The sequence below is a fragment of the Pristiophorus japonicus genome, chromosome 10 (genome assembly GCF_044704955.1).
Source record: "Pristiophorus japonicus isolate sPriJap1 chromosome 10, sPriJap1.hap1, whole genome shotgun sequence".
In the NCBI taxonomy this organism is placed as follows: domain Eukaryota; kingdom Metazoa; phylum Chordata; class Chondrichthyes; family Pristiophoridae; genus Pristiophorus; species Pristiophorus japonicus.
In genome coordinates this window covers 223,074,544-223,090,442 of record NC_091986.1, presented here as the reverse complement: position 1 = coordinate 223,090,442, position 15,899 = coordinate 223,074,544, and the positions used below count along the sequence as shown (strand labels likewise).

Below are 15,899 nucleotides of genomic sequence, written 5' to 3'. Positions count from 1 at the left end.
ATGGACTAAGGTCACCACAGTTCAAGTGCAATACCTTGCCTCGTGGAGTCATTACTAGAGTGCTTACAGACACAACAACTGGTGACGAGATTATGAATTTCCTCGCTGGCTGATAAGCGCAGAACTATCCTGCTCAGCAGTTGTGGGCCCACTGGCTATGACCTTGTCAGGGACTTGCTAGCCCCAGAGAAGACAACAACCAAAACATATGCAGAGCTCGTAACGATGATACAGGAAAAGCTCAAACCTAAAGAGCCAGACACCGGTTCTACACCCACCGGCGGCGTAAAGACCAACAAATCTCAAAATATGCTGCAGACCTCAGATGTTTGGCTGCACCATGTGACTTTGGCGACCACCTCGCCAAAGCACTGCAGGACATCTTCGTTATTGGAATTGGCCACGAGGGCCTTCTGCACAGGCTGCTTTCTGCGGACACCACGGTCACCCTGCAGAGGGCAATTAATGTGAGCCAGGCGTTCATGGCCTTGGCCTGCGATTCCAAGCGGATGACTCACCCCCAGGACTCTAGCCCGGCAAGTACTGTGAACCGATTGGCGCCTTTTAGAGGCAAGGCTGCTGCTAGCAGTCTCTCTCAGGGTAGGGAGAACAAAACCCCGAGTCCTGCAACCCTGAGTCCGCCACATGGGGACCAACCAGCCAACCCCATGCTGGCGCTGTGGAGGAAAACTTCTACAAAAAACTATACTTGCAAAGGCTGTAACACGAAGCGCCATCTCCAGTGAATGTGCAAGAGAAATTTTACTCACCGAGTCGATGAAGAGTTGGCCGATCATCCAGACTCCAGCGATGATGAAGAGAGCGTCCATGAGGCAGCTCAGCCCCACGAAGAGATGTACGGAATGTTTACCTGCTCCACTGAGAGTTCTCCGTTGAAAATGGAAGTTGAAATCAATGTGTTCCAGTCACAATTGAGGTGGACATACGGGCGAGCCAATCTCAGATGAATCAGACAGCCTTTGAGAAACTTTGGGACAATCCAGTCGAACGACCTAAAATGATCCCAATCCAAGTGAAGCTGCTCACCTACACAAACGACACCATCCCAGTCGTTGGCAGCATGGATGTCCAGGTGTCCCATGGCAGTGTGATGCACAAATTACTTTTGTAGATCGTTGCTGGTGATGGTCCAACATTGCTAGGAAGAAGATGGATGAAACAAATCTCCAGCCTCCAGTGATCAACGTCCTATGCGGCCCCGAATATGGATCCAGCACAGCACCTGAGAAACCAGCCGCTCAACTCGACTATGTAGAGGCAACACAGACCGCTCAATCCAACTGCGAGATGATCAAGACCAAACGACCTGACCTCACCTTCCAGGCTCCAGTGGCAAGGCTTTGGAGGACAAAAATTGGCGTAGAAGGTAACTTCCCTGCTTCCGTGGCAGAACCTGTGGAAGAAAAGGATCACCGCAGCCTACCTCGTGGAGAGAAAGAAGATGGCGCTCGCACCACGAGGTGAAACGCCTGAAGTAAAGATGGCAGCGGCCAGACCACGAGGGGCAGCGTTGAGGGAGCAGCGAACCGGATTGGGGTAAAGATTGCAAGTCCCTCTTAAAGGAGACCGGCAACCCATCACAATTAAAGGGACAGTTCCACTCTTTGTACAGTGATGCCGGTAATACACATGTAAAGGATGTAATTGACAAATGCAAGTATGTAAATGTAACTAACCATGTTGAGTCAGGCAATTGCAGTCAGAGCCAATTTATTATGACAGTAAATGAAGTAATGATGTGCGATGTCGGGTTCTACATGTATGCCGATAAAACCAAGGGCAACCTCCCGTCGGAAGCACCCAGGTCCAGCGGGCTACCCGATCATGTTGCCTGCACCTCCGGGACCAATGTGATGCCCCAGGGAGCGTAGCCACACAAAGAGGGAGCATACCAGCTGCAGGGCCAGCAATCAGTGGACGGCAAAGGCACCACTACCAGTACCCTGCGCCAGATCGGCTCTATCTCTCTGGCCACCAGGGCCAGTACCAGGAGCAAGAGGCTAGCACCCTCCAGCCCTCCCAACGGGACCTGGGATGACTACTGCTGAAAAGCAGCAGGGAGACCCTGCAGCCCTCAAAGGAGGACAGGGAGGCCACACACTCCTGTGGCTCTGCCCACCACTAGGCAACGGCAAAGGCCCTGAGCCTCAGCCAGGTGAGCGATCTGAGCCTACCCAGCTGGCAGGGGGCGCAGCGCCGCTATCAGACAATCTGGACACAGTCCGGTTACTCTGGAACTAGCGTCCTCACCCACCTGCACCTACACTCCAGGGGCAAGACTGTGATACCACGTATGTACCTTACCTGTAAAATGTACTTGTTCCACTACTGCAGAAACCAAAGAGTGATGTAATTACTCCTATGTTCCTTTTTTTTTGTTCTTTCTTTCTGTACATGTATGCACATGCAGGTGTTGAGCCACACACATGGTCTATGTATGGGGGGGGGGGGAAATGCATGTATGTAGCCATGGACACACATGGATCACACCCAGAACCCACTCAACCCCCACTGCAACCTCTAACTGTCCACTGCTGACCATTTCCCAATGTTGTGGCAATAAGGACTTGCGGGTCAACAGGGAGAGAGCCAAGCCAAAGCATAGACAAGGTGCAAGGGCTTTGGGCACTCAAGTCTAGGGCCAGAGCACACAATGCAAAGGCCAGTGGCACAAGACTTAGGGGAGAGGGATGTTGTGTATGTATAATATAAGTATACCCCCTGTACATTCAATGTACAGTTACATAAGACTACTGGATGTATCATCACACTGTATTCACTATGCTTGTACCACCAGAGGGTGCAACTGGTGGAGACCTAGGGGCCACCTGTACACGACAGGTAACCAGGTATAAAAGGGAGCTCAGTATGCTCTACCCTCACTCAGGAGCTGTAATAAATGGACTAAGGTCACCAAAGTTCAAGTGCAATACCTTGCCTCATGGAGTCATTACTAGAGTGCTTACAGACATAACAATCTTCAAGGGTGAATACTGATGCAGAGTACTCATTTAATATTTCCGCCATACTCAGTGTATTATGTCTCGAATAAAGCAATGTAACTGAGTACTGTAGACGTGAGTAAGTGTGACCTTAGTCTCTTTATTCTGGCTCCAGAGTGTTGGTACAGCATAGGAGGCCTGCTTATATACAGTGCTCCCAAGGGATGCTGGGATCCCTTGGGACTCCAACAGATATGCCCTCTGGTGGCGGTAGAATACTGGTTACAAGGGGTTGCATACATAAGACTGTGAGTCCTTTGTAACCTGTCCTTAAACACTCTGCAGTGGCTCAATACAGTCTTTGATAGTTCTCTGACTCTTCACATAACTAAAAAAGCTCTTCCCATTACCGCCACAGTTGTCTACAAACCTTTTTTTCATTCGCCTTTTTCTGGTCTAATTGTTCTTTATAGTCAACCCTATTTATTTGAGTGGTATATTTCTTTAATTTATAGAAACATTTCTGTTTACATCTTATTTGTCTTTGTACATACCCAGTCAGCCACCTTGGCTTTTTCCTCCCACATTTCCCTCTTTTGATTTTTGGGTACATGTTTGTTTTCCACATTTTTAATCTTATTCTTAAAAACTTTCCATTTATATTCAACATCGGTCGCATCACCACCGAGGAGGGTTAGCCAATTTACCTATTCCAAATCATCTGTCATTTTGGAGAAGTTTGCCCTTCTAAAATCCGGTACGTGTTGCAGGTTCTCAGTACCTTTAATTCTACTGGCCAATTGGAACCGTATAATGTTGTGATCACTGTTGCCCAGATGTTCCCCCACATGGAGACCTGATACATGGTCAGGTTCACTACTAAACACCAGATCCAATATATGATTTTCCTCAGTTACTTCATTAACATGTTGAGTCAGGAAGCAGTCTTGTATATTTTTAATAAATTTTTCAGCTGCACTTGCCACCACAACAGTAGGTAAACCATAGTGCCACTGAATGCCAGGAACATTAAAATCACCCAAAGACAAAGGTGGCATTTTATTTTAAAAGCATCAGTGATCTGTTTTCATAATAACTCATCACGTTCAAGTGTCTGATCCGGGGGCCTATAACAATTATCGATAATTAATTCCTGCCCATGAGCTCGGTCCACTTGGACCCAGATAGCTTCGGCTGTACCTGATGAGGCAATATCAAGCTTCTCTCTAGCTGTTGGATAAAAATAGCAACCCCACCTCTCCTTTGACCTACCCTATCCTTTCTCAAACCCTTGTAGCCCTTTAGGTGAATGTCTATCCCATCATTGTCATCTAGCCATGTCTCAGAAATATGCAATATGTCTAAATTCTCCAACACAGGTTTGTAATTCTAACAATTTGCTTCTAACACTCCTTGCATTTACATAAAAGCAATTTAAAGGTCTCTCATCTAACTTTTTAAAGTTATTAATTCTTATTTGCTTCCTACATGGTTCTTCATGCTTAGCATCTATGTAGCTTTCACGTGCAGTAAGCCTAACTTTGAACTGATCTGCACTATCCCTGTTCTGAAATAGTTTAAATGTTTCCTGAAAGCATGCTCAATGCCCTCTGCCAGCCTTTTTGCTCCCTCAAAGTTAAGATGGAAGCTGTTCCTCCTAAACAATTTACTTGTCCAGCGAATATCTCCCAATTATTGATGAAGTGAATGAAGCTTCTTCTTTTTGCAGAGGTGCCAAAGCCAAATGCTGAATCCCACGATTCGGCTATTCCTTTCCATCGATCTGGACATGACGGGTAATAGCCCGGAGACTACTACCCTTGCACTTCTGTGCTGAAGGGCATTAATGAGGCTTTTGTAGGAATCCTGCAAAACAAATGGTCTTCTATCAATAATATCATTAGTTCCAATATGTAAACCTACTACAATATCTTTACACTCACCTTTATCCACACGATCCCGGAGATCAGCTACCTTGGCCCCTAGAAAATAGAAAACTGCTCTCGACAGAGCCTTACCTCTACAAAGAGTGCTGTCTGTGTGCCTGATGATGGAGTCCCCTATGGGGATTACCTTACCTTTTCCAAGATGTTGATATGAGCATTGAGGTTTGGTGTCATTGGTGCTGACCTCACTGCCTGTCGTGTTATCCAGGTCACAAAGGAGGGCATACCTGTTCGAAGTAATAAGAGAATCCAAGTAGTAAGAGAACTGGTGCTATCAATATCAGACAATAAAGGCTCAGTCAGGAGGTCGTCAAAATCCACTAAGAACGTCAATTGTTCAATCTTCTCCTTTAGGGAAACAATCTCATGCTGTAGAGAGAAAACCTGGACCCATTTAAAAAAAATTTTTTATTTTTTAAAATTTATTCGTTGCCAATCTTTTCCAATTCTTTGTCAGATCAACTTGTCAGATCACAAACGCCAGAGGTCACCTTGGGCCAATTCAAGGATCACTCTGCGCCAATGCTCTTAGCCAAAAGGCCTAGAGCCACTGCACCGTTCCTGGAAGTACTGCAATACCAGGTTCGTGCCATGGAGGTGGATGTGTGCCCCCCCACCCATCTCCTATTTCCAAAAAGCATAGGAGAACCACCTTCCTGATCCAGGGAGAACCACTTTCTGGTCATGGTTACTCCCCTGTCAGGTCAGTTACGCATGATCTTAGCCAAAAGGCCAAGAACCCATTTACTGCAAGTGAAGGTCCCACAATGCTTCACTTTGACACAATTTTGCTGTAACGATACCTTCAAGGTGTACATGGTGCACACCTCACATTGGAGTCATCCTTCTTCCCTCTGGAGTCCAGGGCTCACCATCTTATTTTTCCAAGGAGTCTACAAAGAAAGCAGAAAAAAAATAGCAGAAGGAACAGACAAAAAGAAAAATAATTTGTTATATCTTCAGTACAACTCACAAACACACACACATAGCTTTAAGATGGCAGAACATGCCGGAACCTCGAGTCAGGTGACCTATTCCCTCTTTATTTGCATAGAGCACTGGCTGCAGTGCCACAGTAGTCCACAGGTGGAGCTATATATACACGTCTCCCTCCTTAATGAAGAAGTAATTATAACAAAATAATCATCATACATAACTTGCATGGTTATACATAACAAAAGATATGGACTTATTTTGCCATATTTACAAAACAAGCTTAACCACTTGTTTTCTGTTTTGAAGAGGATACCTTCACTCTCGAACAGAACCTTCCAAATATGGTGTTGAATTTAAACTCATTCGAGGCTGATCCTGAGGAAAGTTTTCCTCCAAGAGATGCTCTTGATTTCCATTTGAACTCTAACTTCAGACTGTTTGTCTGCCTGACTCGGACTCAGACTTACATTCTGACTTTCTCTTGGATTTGTTTCAGGTACATTGGATTTAGGATATGCTACTGGTGTATCAAAACTATCTGATGAGTCAGAAATAATTGAATCATTCCCACCTTCAACTATTTTCATGTCTGTAGGTAAAATATCAATGTGAACAAACCTAACCTGTCCATGATCAAACATCTTGACCAAATATGTGCGAGGACCACATATCTTCACCACTCTTCCTGGTAACCACTTTAACCATTTATGGTGATGGTTCTTCACACCTTCTGATTTAATTTCACACTTCTCTCTTTTACTCTACCTCTATCATGATTCTCTTTCTGTCTTCATTGTTTCTCTTCTACGGACAGTGCCAAGTTTAGTTTGAACAACGAGAATCTGGTTTGTGGCTGTCGTTTGAGAAACAACGTAACTGGTATTCTACCAGTAGTTGTATGAGGAGTATTACGATACATAATTAGAAAATTAGCCAATTTGTGGTCCAATGACAACTGTCATTTCTTTGGATTTGGATCCAACATCTGTTTGATGAGGGCACGTTTTACAATTTGTACTGTGTGCTCTGCTGCACCATTTGAAGCAGGGTGGTACGCTGGAACCTTAGTATGTTTCACACCATTTTTGCTCGTGAGCTATGCAAATTCTTCTGAATGAAATTGTGGTCCATTATCAGAAACAATTTCTTCTGGGAGGCCAAATGAAGAAAATAATCTTCGTAAAATGTCTAATGTTTTACTTGTTATTATTTTCCACATTGGAAACACCTCGACTCACTTTGAATGGCTATCAATCACAATGAATAATTGTTGTCCTTCTAGCTCAGCAAAATCGATATGTAACCTTTGCCACACCCTGGGAGGGCATTTCCATGGCTGTAATGGTACTGATGGTGACTTCTTGCTTACCGATTGACATGTCGTACACTGACTGACGATGTACTCTATGGGCTAGAACCTCCACTTTTGTGCTTATCGCCCAAAAATGGGCGTTATTTCTGGCGTGGGTGGTAAAAAAGGGTTTTCAGATCGCCAGCTTCTCGCCCATTCTCAAAGCAACTAGTCTCCATTTTTGAAAATGGGTGTTACCGCGAGCGATATTAAATGGGCGGTAGCGTAAAATATTTTTGATCTTCTGCTGTAAAGTGTGGCCATCCTTAGCAATGGCATGGCAACGTCGATTCCCGCGATTCAGGAGGTCAAGGGTCATCATGACATGCGCAGAAGAGGAGACAGAGAGAGAAGGAGCTCAGAGGCACTGAAAGCGTGTGTAGCTGTGGTGTGTGCTTGTCTGGCTGTTGTGGGAGGCATGAGGGAGATTCAGCAGCAGCAAATAGCCTACTAAGCACCAAGAAAATAGTTGGCACCGAGTTTTTGTCCAACAAATAAGATATAACATAGAAGGGATGGAGGAGGTCTCCCAGGAACACTGGTGGCGGAGAGTTCCAAGTGGTCCCAGAGCACGGCACTGCACCCCAAGGTTCCGCACCCCCATTGCCAACCACACAAGAGCCAGCAGCAACATCTTGCTTCTGGCTCAGAGCACGTTCCCACCTCGGGACTGTCCTCTCCCGTATCTGTCCAAGCAGCGTTTCGGCCGTCAACCCTCCCCTCCCCCCTCGCCAATGAAGCATCGCCTGAGGAGCTCCTCGGCCAAGCAGCTTGGTCAGGAGGGGAAGGAGAGGGGTAGAGGTGGGGAGGAGAAGCGGGGAGGGGGGGGGGAGGAAGTGTTGGTTTGTACAGAAATACTGATGATTTCAGACCAATGTTTGGTTTAAATGTCTTTTTATTTAACAAAACCTTGTAGTGCATTAGCTCAGATAGCTGCACCGTTACACGCTGGTGGTTCCTTAACATCAAAGGGTTTAATTACCCTTCAATCATCTTGAACTTTAACTCTCATCAAGGTGATACCCACTATTGAGGTATGACCTGCACACCCAACAGTGTGTCAGCCTTGTAAATAACACCAACGTTCTTTCAGTCAAAGCGATCATTGATGGGCTCCTGACGTAAGGCTCTTGCAGCTATCATGTCACCACGGGTCCTTTCATGCGGGGGTGGGGGCATGGCTTCAGTGTCAACCTGATTGTCTGGGCTGGTGTCAGCATTCGCCTCCTCATCCTCCTCTTCCTCTCTCTGGTGAGGTGGACTGTCAGACTCATCAGACAATTCTTGTCCTCTCCTGATAGCCAAGTTGTGCAGCATGGAGCACACCACCATGAATTAAGCTACCCGCTCAAGGTGGTATTGGAGCTCGCCTCCTGAGTGGTCCAGGCAACTAAAGTGCTGCTTCAGCACTCCAATGGTTTTCTCCACGATATTGCGAATGGCTCTGTGGCTCTCGTTGTATCGCCTCTTGACTTTGGTGTGGGTGTCACACAGTGGGGTCATCAGCCAGGTGGCGAGGCCAGATCCTTTGTCACCAAGCATCCAGCATTGATCTTGTGGCTGATTGTTAAACAAGTCAGATACAATGCTCTCACACAGGATGTGAGCATCATGGATGCTGCCTGGAAATTGAGCATTCACTGCCAGTATAATTTGCTGGTGGTCGACAACCAGCAAATTATGGAGTATAATGTTGGAAAGTGTGAGGTCATGCAGTTTGGCAGAAAAAAATCAGAGAGCAAGTTATTATTTAAATGGGGAAAGATTGCAAAGTGCCGCAGTACAGCGGAACCTGTGGGTACTTGTGCAAGAAACACAAAAGGATAGTATGCAGGTACAGCAAGTGATCAGGAAAGCCACTGGTATCTTGGCCTTTATTGCAAAGGGGATGGAGTATAAAAGCAGGGAAGTCTTACTACAGCTATCTAAGGTATTGGTGAGGCCACACCTGGAGTACTGCGTGCAGTTTTGGTTTCCATATGTACGAAAGGATATACTTGCTTTGGAGGCAGTTCAGAGAAGGTTCACTCGGTTGATTCCGGGGATGAGGGAGTTGAATTATGAAGCAAGGTTGAGTATGGTGGGCCTCTACTCATTGAAAATCAGAAGAATGAGAGGTGATCTTATCGAGACGTGTAAGATTATGAGGGCTTAACAGGGTGGATACAGAGAGGATGTTTTCAGTGATGGGGGAACTAGAGGGCATGATCTTAGAATAAGGGGCCACCCATATAAAACTGAGATGAGGAGAAATTTCTTCTCTCAGAGGGTTGTGAATCTGTGGAATTCGCTGCCTCAGAGAGCTGCGGAAGCTGGGACAATTAATAAATTTAAATCAGAAACAGACGGTTTCTTAATCGATAAGGGGGTAAGGGGTTATGTTATGGGGAGCGGCAGGGAAGTGGAGCTGAGTCCATGATCAGATCAGCCATGATCTTATTGAATGGCAGAGCAGACTCGAGGGGCCATATGGCCTACTCCTGTTCCTATTTCTTATGTTCTTAACTAGTTGGACATTCAGGGAGTGGAATCCCCTGAGGTTCCTGAAAAACTTTGTATCCTGAAAAGGTGCCCGCATGGCGATGTGCGTACAGTCTATTGCTCCCTGCACCTTGGGGAAGTTTGTGTTGTGTGGAGAAAGAGTCAGACTGAACACTGTGAGCTCAAAGTAAAGTGTGACCGTAGTCTTTTATTGCAGGTCTCCAGAGTACCTCTCCAACCTGTGAAGCCTTCTTAAATACCTGTGCTCCCAAGGGATTATGGGATCCCTTGGGACTCCGGGGAATGAGCCCTCTTATGGCTGTACAGAGTAAATACAAGTCCACATATATAACAACAATCCCCCCCAAAGTTAATAGTGTAACTATTTACAGTGTGAGTCGATCTGGGGCCCTTTTTGCCCTGGTCGATTGTCTCGGTGTGAAAGTTGGTGTTTTTGAATCATTTGCTGGGCCCTCGCTGGGCTGCTGTGCAGCTAACCTTGGGGGGCTGCCTGGTATGTTGGGCCCTGCAGGGCTGCTGTGGATGATGGATTCTGCTTTGTGCTCAACCATGGTGTCGGCTGCCACTGGACTGTGTGTTGGGGGATCAAAAAAGGTAGGGTCCGAGGTGGGTTGCTCAGGGTAGTCCGTGAACCTGAGTTTGATTTGATCCAAGTGTTTCCAGTGAATGAGTCCATTTGAAAGTTTGACCTGAAACACCCTGCTCCCTTCTTTGGCCACAACAGTGCCGGGAAGCCACTTGGGACCTTGTCCATAATTTAATACAAATACAGGATCATTGACTTCAATCTCACGTGACATATTTGCGCTATCATGGTATGCACTTTGTTGAAGCCATCTGCTCTTGATCTGTTCATGTAGATCAGGGTGAACTAACGAGAGCCTTGTCTTAAGTGCTCTTTTCATGAGCAGTTCAGCAGGTGGGATCCCAGTGAGTGAGTGTGGTAGCTAAACAGGACTCGGGATCAGTGAGTCTGCAGTGAGCCTTCAGTTACCCTCTTCAAGTCTTGCTTGATGGTTTAGAAACATAGAAACATAGAAAATAGGTGCAGGAGTAGGCCATTCGGCCCTTCTAGCCTGCACCACCATTCAATGAGTTCATGGCTGAACATGCAGTTTCAGTACCCCCTTCCTGCTTTCTCGCCATACCCCTTGATCCCCCTAGTAGTTTGCACTGCTCTCTCTGCCTGACCATTGGATGCTGGTTTAAATGGGGCAGATGTGACATGTTTGATCCCGTTACGGGTCATGAATTCTTTCAACTCAGCACTGGGAAAACATGGCCCATTGTCACTCACCAGGACATCGGGTAAGCCGTGTGTGGCAAACATGGTCCACAGGCTTTCAGTGGTGGCAGCGGACGTGCTAGCCGACATTATCTCACATTCAATCCACTTGGAGTACGCGTCTACAACCACAAGGAACATTTTACCCAAGAACGGGCCTGCATAGTCGACATGTACCCTAAGCCACGGTTTGGAGGGCCAAGACCATAAACTTAGCGGCACCTCCCTGGGTACATTGTTTAACTGCGAGCATGTGTTGCATCTGTGCACGCAGGACCTTTGAGTATCATTCGACAGTCTATCCTAGCCAATTCACGTCTCATACCACCGAAGTTACCTTTCTTTAAATTCAGGACCCTAGTCTCTGAATTAACTGTGTCACTCTCCATCTTAATGAAGAATTCTACCATATTATGGTCATTTTTCCCCAAGTGGCCTCACACAACAAGATTGCTAATTAATCCTCTCTCATTACACAACACCCAGTCTAGGATGGCCAGCTCTCTAGTTGGTTCCTCGGCATATTGGTCTAGAAAGCCATCCCTAATACTCTCCAGGAAATTCTCCTCCACGGCATTGCTACCAGCTTGGTTAGCCCAATCTATATATAGATTAAAGTGGCCCATGATAACTGCTGTACCTCTATTGCACGTATCCCTAATTTCTTGTTTGATGCCATCCCCAACCTCACTACTACTGTTTGGTGGTCTGTACACAACTCCCACTAGCGTTTCCTGCCCTTTGGTATTCCGCAGCTCGATCCATGCAGATTCCACATCATCCAAGCTAATGTTCTTCCTTACTATTGCTTTAATTTCCTCTTTAACCAGCAATGCTACCCCACCTCCTTTTCCTTTCTGTCTATCCTTCCTGAATATTGAATACCCCTGGATGTTGTGTTCCCAGCCTTGGTCACCCTGGAGCCATGTCGCCGTAATCCCAATTACATCATAATCGTTAATAGCTGCCTGCGCAGTTAATTCATCCACCTTATTACGAACACTCCTCGCATTGAGGCACAGAGCCTTCAGGCTTGTCTTTTTAACACTCTTTGTCCCTTATAGAATTTTGCTGTAATGTGGCCCTTTTTGATTTTTGCCTTGGGTTTCTATGCCCTCCACTTTTACTATTCTCCTTTCTATCTTTTGCTTCTGCCCTTCGTCCGGGCTGGTAAGTGGTTGGCCTTTTGATTGGTAAGTATCTCTCTTTTTCTTTTTAATTAGATTTTAAATTAGACTCTACCCCCATTTTATTTCCCTCTGTCTCCCTGGATAGGCTCCCACCCCCCTGCTATATTAGTTACCCTTTAGTTACCCTCTTGCTAGTGATATATTTATAGAACATCTTTGGGTTTTCCTTAATTTTACTAGCCAAGAAATTTTCATGCTCTCTCTTAACATTCCTAATATCCTTTTTAATTTTGCCTCTTAACTTTCTATATTCCTCCAAAGATTCTGTCGTATTTAGCCATCGGTATATGACATAAGCTTCCCTTTTTTTCTTTATCCTCCCTCGTAAGTCCCTAGTCATTCAAGGGGCACCAGGGAGGCACAAAACCATTCAGGAGTCACGTCTACAGCCGCAGAAATGCCTCTCTGTTCCCCTAACTATAGAATCCCCTATCACTGGAGCTCTTTTATTCTTCGTCCCTCCCCCTTGTGCAGCTGAGCCGCCCGTGGTGCCTTGGAATTGGCTCTGGCTGCACTCCCCAGAGGCACCATTACCCTCACTGATACTCAGAAGTGAATATCAGTTTGAAAGCGAGATGGACTCACGGGGGGGATTCCTGCACTACCTGCCCAGCACACTTACTACGTCTGGTGGTCACCCACTTCCCCTCTGCCTGCGCACTTTTAAGCTGCGGGGTGACCACCTCCTGAAACGTAGTATCCACATAGCTCTCAGCCTCGCGGATGCACCGTATTGACTCCAGCCGCCGCTCAAGCTCCGAAACGCGGAGCTCGAGTAGTTGAAGCTGGAGACACCTCCTGCACATGTGGTTGTCTAGGCCACGCGAAAAGTCCAGGACTTCCCACATACCACAGGATATGCACTCCACAGGACTGAGCTGCCCTGCCATCCCTCTAATTAGATTGATCTAATTTAAAATCTAATTAAAAAGAAAAAGAGGATTCTTACCAATCAAACAGCCAACCACTTACCTGCCCGGACGAAAGGCTGTGGGATCCTCGTCAGAAGTGAATTCCTCGCCTACCTCTGGCCCTCATGCTCCTCGGACTCCTAGCCTCCCAAATTCCTGGCCTCCCGGACTCTTAGCCTCCCGTGAGCTCACAAGGTCTCCCAACTCAACAAACTCCCGACTCACAGGGCATCCCCTCAGCTAAGGTTTTTCCTCTTGCTCTTAATATATTTATAAACCTCTTTGGGTTTTCCTTGATTTTACTTGCCAAGAATTTTCCATGCTCTCTCTTTGTTTTCTTAATATCCTTTTTAATTTCACCCCTGGACTTTCTATACTTCGCTGGAGATTCTTCAGTATTTAGTCCTCGGTATCTGTCATAAGCCTTGCTTTTATTCTTTATTCTACCCTGTATGTCCCTTGATATCCAGGGGGCTCTAGATTTGTTAGTCTCACCCTTTTTCTTTAAGGGCACATGTTTGGCCTGAACCCTCCGGATCTCCTCCTTAAATGTCTCTCACTGCTCTGACACTGATTTACCTTCAAGTAGCTGTTTCCAGTCCATTATGGCCAAATCACCTCTCAGCTTAGCAAAGTTGGCTTTTTCTCAATTTAGAACTTATATTCTGGTCTATCTATGATTGGACAGGTTAGATGCAGGAAGAATATTCCCAATGTTGGGGAAGTCCAGACCCAGAGGTCACATTATAAATATAAGGGGTAAGCCATTTAGGACGGAGACGAGGAGAAATGTTTTCACCCAGAGAATTGTGAACCTGTGGAATTCTCTACCACAGAAAGTTGTTGGATATATTAAAAAGGGAGTTAGCTGTGGCCCTTACGGCTAAATGGGTCAGAGAGTCTAGCAAGAAGGAGGAACTGAGGGAAATCCTTATTAATCAGGAAATTGTGTTGGAGAAATTGATGGGATTGAAGGCCAATAAATCCCCAGGGCCTGATGGTCTCCATCCAGAGTACTTAAGGAGGTGGCCTTGGAAATAGCGGATGCATTGACAATCATTTTCCAACATTCCATAGACTCTGGATCAGTTCCTATGGAATGGAGGGTAGCCAATGTAACCCCACTTTTTAAAAAGGGAGGGAGAGAGAAAACAGGGAATTATAGACCGGTCAGCCTGACATCGGTAGTGGGTAAAATGATGGAATCAATTATTAAGGATGTCATAGCAGCGCATTTGGAAAGAGGTGAAATGATAGGTCCAAGTCAGCATGGATTTGTGAAAGGGAAATCATGCTTGACAAATCTTCTGGAATTTTTGAGGATGATTCCAGTAGAGTGGACAAGGGAGAACCAGTTGATGTGGTGTATTTGGACTTTCAGAAGGCTTTCCACAAGGTTCCACACAAGAGATTAATGTGCAAAGTTAAAGCACATGGGATTGGGGGTAGTGTGCTGACGTGGATTGAGAACTGGTTGGCAGACAGGAAGCAAAGAGTAGGAGTAAATGGGTACTTTTCAGAATGGCAGGCAGTGACTAGTGGGGTACCGCAAGGTTCTGTGCTGGGGCCCCAGTTGTTTACATTGTACATTAATGATTTAGACGAGGGGATTAAATGTAGTATCTCCAAATTTGCGGATGACACTAAGTTGGGTGACAGTGTGAGCTGCGAGGAGGATGCTATGAAGCTGCAGAGTGACTTGGATAGGTTAGGTGAGTGGGCAAATGCATGGCAAATGAAGTATAATGTTGATAAATGTGAGGTTATCCACTTTGGTGGTAAAAACAGAGAGACAGACTATTATCCTAATTATGACAGATTAGGAAAAGGTGAGGTGCAACGAGACCTGGGTGTCATGGTACATCAGTCATTGAAGGTTGGCATCCAGGTACAGCAGGCGGTTAAGAAAGCAAATGGCATGTTGGCCTTCATAGCGCAGGGATTTGAGTACAGGGACAGGAAGGTGTTACTACAGTTGTACAGGGCCTTGGTGAGGCCACACCTGGAGTATTGTGTACAGTTTTGGTCTCCTAACTTGAGGAAGGGCATTCTTGCTATTGAGGGAGTGCAGCGAAGGTTCACCAGACTGATTCCCGGGATGGCGGGACTGACATATCAAGAAAGACTGGATCAACTGGGCTTGTATTCATTGGAGTTCAGAAGAATGAGAGGGGATCTCATAGAAACATTTTAAATTCTGACGGGTTTAGACAGGTTAGATGCAGGAAGAATGTTCCCAATGTTGGGGAAGTCCAGAACCAGGGGTCACAGTCTAAGGATAAGGGTCAGCCATTTAGGACCGAGATGAGGAGAAACTTCTGCATTGAGAGAGTGGTGAACCTGTGGAATTCTCTACCACAGAAAGTTGTTGAGGCCAATTCACTAAATATATTCAAAAAGGAGTTAGATGTAGTCCTTACTACTAAGGGGATCAAGGGGTATGGAGAAAGCAGGAATGGGGTACTGAAGTTGCATGTTCAGCCATGAACTCATTGAATGGCGGTGCAGGCTCAAAGGGCCGAATGTCCTACTCCTGTACCTATTTTCTATGTTTCTATGTTTCTAGTAGGTATGGAGAGAAGGCAGGAATGGGATACTGAAGTTGCATGATCAGCCAAATGGCCTGCTCCTGCACCTTGTTTCTTTGTTTCTGTCCTTGTCCTTTTCCATAACTACCTTGAATCTGACTGAATAATGGTCACTGGCACCCAAGTGTTCTCCCACTGATACCCCTTTCACCTGCCCAGCTTCATTCCCCAAAACTAAATCCAGAACCGCCCCCTCCCGTGTTGGGCTTGCTACATACTGACTAAAA

The 15,899-nt window shown here is 45.9% G+C and overlaps 1 protein-coding gene and 1 non-coding gene across 2 annotated transcripts in view; both read right to left on the bottom strand.

Annotated features, from left to right (window-relative positions):
* The window catches only part of LOC139275325 (uro-adherence factor A), a 292,625-nt gene that overhangs the window by 151,027 nt on the left and 125,699 nt on the right, over positions 1 to 15,899 (bottom strand). The window contains exons 3-4 of the mRNA XM_070892631.1: positions 5,713 to 5,802; positions 5,042 to 5,136 (exon numbers count right to left, since the gene is read on the bottom strand). The gene's annotated coding sequence lies outside the window, so the exon portion shown is untranslated. The remainder of the gene's footprint in view (positions 1 to 5,041; positions 5,137 to 5,712; positions 5,803 to 15,899) is intronic.
* LOC139275410 (U2 spliceosomal RNA) lies at positions 5,455 to 5,653 on the bottom strand. The gene has a single exon (XR_011595715.1). It is a non-coding gene; the product is annotated as a U2 spliceosomal RNA (small nuclear RNA).